Source organism: Dipodomys ordii, unplaced genomic scaffold (genome assembly GCF_000151885.1).
Source record: "Dipodomys ordii isolate 6190 unplaced genomic scaffold, Dord_2.0 Scaffold3, whole genome shotgun sequence".
Classification (NCBI taxonomy): Eukaryota; Metazoa; Chordata; class Mammalia; order Rodentia; family Heteromyidae; genus Dipodomys; species Dipodomys ordii.
This window is the reverse complement of record NW_012267219.1, coordinates 1,072,503-1,077,037: the sequence shown is the minus strand read 5'-3', so window position 1 is coordinate 1,077,037 and position 4,535 is coordinate 1,072,503. Positions and strand designations below refer to the sequence as shown.

General features: G+C 47.0%; 1 protein-coding gene across 1 annotated transcript in view; it reads left to right on the top strand.

Moving 5' to 3' along the window:
- Positions 1-4,276: 4,276 nt before the first annotated feature.
- Cd63 (CD63 molecule) overlaps positions 4,277-4,535 on the top strand; it is a 3,799-nt gene continuing 3,540 nt past the window's right edge. The window contains exon 1 of the mRNA XM_013023166.1: positions 4,277-4,381. The gene's annotated coding sequence lies outside the window, so the exon portion shown is untranslated. The remainder of the gene's footprint in view (positions 4,382-4,535) is intronic.

Genomic DNA, 4,535 nt, shown 5'->3' with positions numbered 1-4,535 from the left:
GCCCAGAGTTCAGGCCTCATGACTGACAAAAAAAAAAAAAGGTCTTAAAGAATTCCCTGCCTGGGTTAGCTTTGAACTGTTATCCTCATATCTCAGCCTCCCAAGAAGCTAGGATTACAGGCATGAGACACCAGTGCCTGGCTTGGTTTTTTATTTCTAAAACAGGAAAAAGAATAGGGTCAAGAGGTGATGGTGAGGATTAAGCCCTGAGTTAATGAACTCTGTGCTTAGCACAGGTCCTGGCCTGGTGGAGAGGCCCAGCCCTGCCCCCTCCACGCCCCTTTACTAGATACCCTTTCCCCCGACCCCCTGGAAGGCTTCTTTTTTCTTTTCTTTTTTTTTTTTTGGGTCCCGTCCTGGGGCCTGAACTCTGGGTCTGGCCCACAGCTCTTCAGCTCAAGGCTAGCGCTCTACCACTTGAGCCACAGCGCCACTTCCGGCTTTTTTCTTATGTGGTGCTGAGGAATTGAACCCAGGGCCTCAGGCATGCAAGGCAAGTGCTCTACCACTGAGCCACCTTCCCAGCCCCCCTGGAAGGCTTCTTGAGACTATGGTTCTATGGTTCATTTCTTCCCTGGCTCAGCCACCCATGATTACTGAAATTATTATTATTATTTTGTGGAGGTCCTGGAGCTTGAACTTAGAGCTTGGGCACTGTTCCTGAGTTTTTTTGCTCAAGGCTACAATTTGAGCATTTGTTCCAAAAAAGTATGGTATGGCAAGTCTTCAGTATTTTAGGATGCATATTTATTTATTTATGTCGATCTTGGGGCTTGAACTCTGGACCTGGGTGCTGTCCCTGAGCTTCTCAGCTCAAGGCAAGCACTTTACTACCTGAGCCACAATATCACTTCCAGTTTTCTGGTGGTTTATTGGAGATAAGAGTCTCAAGGACTTTTCTGCCTAGGTGTGCTTTGAACCGCAATCCTCAGATCTCAGCTTCCTGAGTTGCTAGGATTACAGGCGTGAGCCACCAGTGCCCCACTTAGGCTGCATCTTTAAAGAAATCATTCCCTAGCCTAGTGAAGGTAGCTGGAGCCTGTAATCCTAGCTACTTAGGAAGCTGAGATAAGAGGAGGCCAGTTTAGAGCTAGTCCGAATAGGAAAGTCTGTAAGACTCTTATCTCCAGTTAAAATCCATTCAAACTGGAATTGGCTCTGTGGCTCAAAGTACTAGAGTGCTAGCCTTGAGCAAAAAGAGCTCAGGGACAAAGCATATTTCCCTACATAGTCATTGTAGTGGGAAGACCCCTACTCAGGCAGGCAAGCCCACCTAGTCATCCTGAGTGACAGAGCCCACCGCAACAAAGTTGTTAATGAAGAAGCAACTTGCTTGAGAAGGTTCCTACACTGACTGGCCAGGGCCGCAGTACGTGGAGCTGGGCGTGGAATGCGAGTGCCTAGTGGGCCACTTTTGGTAAGCAGAACTGGAGCTGCGGGATGAACTGAACGCCAGGTTAAGGCGCCCCATGCTGACGCTCATCAGACCCCAGAAAAGGTGTTGGTTGATACAGACAGCAGGACGGTGGCCATGGAACTCGGAATCTGCTACGGAGTGTTTAACAACTTACCTGCTGAATCAACTAGCTCTGAAAATGGATAGTGCTGGAGCGTCAGGCCCATACCCGGCCGCCACCAGCAGTTTTATCCGGTAAAGCCAATGATTAGAGGTAAGAGGTCTTCCTAATATAGTCACATCTCAGCCTCCTGAGTAGATAGGATTATAGGAGTGAGCCACAGATGCCTGGCTAGTCACTTCATTATCAAAGCTATCTATCTATCTATCTTCTATCTAATTATTTTTTCCTGATGCAGCAACAGAGGTTGACCTTAGATCTTGTACATGCCAGACAAACACTCTTACCACTGAGCAACAAAGCCAGCCTAATGAAAAAAAATTGTCATGTCTACTTCTCATTTAATAAATATGCACATATCCCCAGTTGTTTACTAAATGTGTTTTGCAGCTGGCTTGTTTCTACACAGGAACAGGACAAAGTATTATACTTGCCTGTTATATATTTTAGGTCAATCTATCTTGATCTTTGGACAATTTGTCCACCCATTTCCACCACATTCTTCCCTGGATCTTCAGCACAGCCAGTCCCAACCTGCCACATATCTGGTGTGTGTGTGTGTGTGTGTGTGTGTGTTAGGTGTGTGTATGTGTGTTTGTACCAGGGCTTTAATTCAGGGGCTCAAACTCTCATGAATCTGTTGTTTATGGCTAGCATTCTACCACTTGAGCCAAGCTTCCAGTCCAGCATTTTACTGGTTAATTAGAGATAGCTTCTTGGAACGGGCTTTTCTACCTGGGGTGGTTTCAAACTTTGATTCTCAGGTCTCAGCTTCCAGAGTAGGTAGGATTACAGGTGTGAACCAAGAATGCCAGGCCTGCCGCATACTTTAAAAAAAATACTCATTTTCTAGTGGTACTCAGTAGACACTATGTTGAACATGGACTATACAACTTTTGGGTGGGGACGAGATGGGAAAACTAGAAAAGAGCGAGGGAAAGGCTGGGAATGTGGCTTAGTGGTAGAGTGCTTGCCTAGCATGCATGAAGCCCTGGGTTCCATTCCTTGGTTCCACATAAACAGAAAAGGCCAGAAGTGGTGCTGTGGCTCAAGTGGTAGAGTGCTAGCCTTGAGCAAAAGAAGCTCAGGGACAGTGCCCAGTCCCTGAGTTCAAGCTTCAGGACTGGCAAAAAAAAAAGAAAGAAAGAAAGAAAGAAAGAAAAATGCTCCTTTGTACAGTTAACCACTTTCCTGTCCTGAAGAACTTGTCCTTTATTCTTCAAGTTCACCTTGGAGATCTCTGAAATACATTCTCTTCTCTCCATCCTTCCCTGAGCTCATCAGCCTGACTCAGAGAACTCGGTTCTGCCTCCTGGCCGAGGGCAATCCACATTTCCACAGCTTTCTGCCCCGTGCCTAGCACATGCCTGGCAACTAGTGGGAGAACAAGAAGAAAACGGCTGAATACCCCTTTCTCTGGCATCTTTCCTCCTCTACGGTCTGCTGAGCAGAAGGGAGTGCAAGGTCCAGAATGGGTTTAACTGTATTCCATTAGAAGGGTAAGATGGCAGAAGGTATTCCTCAGTCCCCTCTAGCCAGGTCTTCCCTTTGCTCTTTCATTATGTTTGCTTTTTAAATTTAAATATTTTATTTTTTATGTGTGCCAGTCCTGTGGCTTGAACTCAGGGCCTGGGCACAGTCCTTGAGCTTCTTTTCCTCAAGGCTAGCACTCTACCACTTGAGCCACAGCGCCACTGAGGAATTGAACCCAGGGCTTCATGCATGCAAGGCAAGCACTCTACCACAAAACATTCCAGCCCTGTTTGTTTTATTAGCATATAAATTCCAGAAAGTAAGGAGTTTCATTCTGACATTTTTAAAACATGAATATGATACTTTAATCATATCCACTTCTTTACTGTTTCCTATTCCTCTTTCCCATTTCCCTACCATCCCCCTAACACCCCCCACTCCTTATATAAAAGAAAATATATGAAACTTGTCTTTGTGAAACTGGTTTGTTTCACTTAATATGATGATCTTCAGTTTCACTCGTTTTCCTGAAAACAACGAAATTTCATTTCTCTTCTTCCTTTTTTTGGTCATTTGTGGGGCTTGAACTCTGGACCTGGGCAGTGTCCTTGAGGTTCTTTTGCTCAAGGCTAGTGCTCTACCACTTGAGTCACAGGACCACTTCCGGTCTTTTCTGTGTATGTGGTATTGAGGAATTGAACCCAGGGCTTCACGGATGCTAGGCAAGCACTCTACCAGTAAGCCACATTCCCAGGCCCTCCCCCCCTTTTTTTTAAAGATGGTAAATGGGCTTTTGAACTCAGGGCCTTGTATTGTTAGGTAAGTCACCCATTCTTTTAGAGACAGGGTCTCACCAAGTTATTCAAGTTGGCCTTAAACTTGTGATCCTCTAATCTTTACCTCCTGCTAGGCTGGATTACAAGAATGTGTCACCAAGCTTGCCCTTTGCTCTCAAAAAGTTTTTCTTCTTTCTTTGTACACATTACCCTACCCCCAAGGTCCAGGAAGTGGCTCTTGAAGGTTGTACCTAAGAATTTAGGTATGGGGCCAGACTGGGGGTGTGAGGCTGGGTCTGTTCATAAGTCTCTCCCAGCAGCACCTTCTGGAGACCACCAGCGGCACACAGGGAGGGAGGCAGCTGGATCCCGCCCCCCAGTAGGGGAATGGGGGGAGCGAGATGAGGAAACCCATGAGGCGTAAACCTGACCAGTGTGAATACACTCCATGCTTCCTCACTCCCCGCCTCCCCCAGGGCTGGTGGATCAGAAGGGGCCCTGGACCTAGTTAATCTTCCCCCAGAGAGAGGAACCAGGAACCGCCGTAATTGACGGGTGGGTAGCTGGCCCAGGACCCTGGGCCTCCCCTTTTCTCAGTCCAGGAGCCCTGGGAAAAGGCCAGAAATCCCTAGTGACTTCCAGACACTTTTCTGGACGTGTTTACTCTGGCCCCACCCGATCCAGGCGTTCTCTGCAGATTCGGGATAGG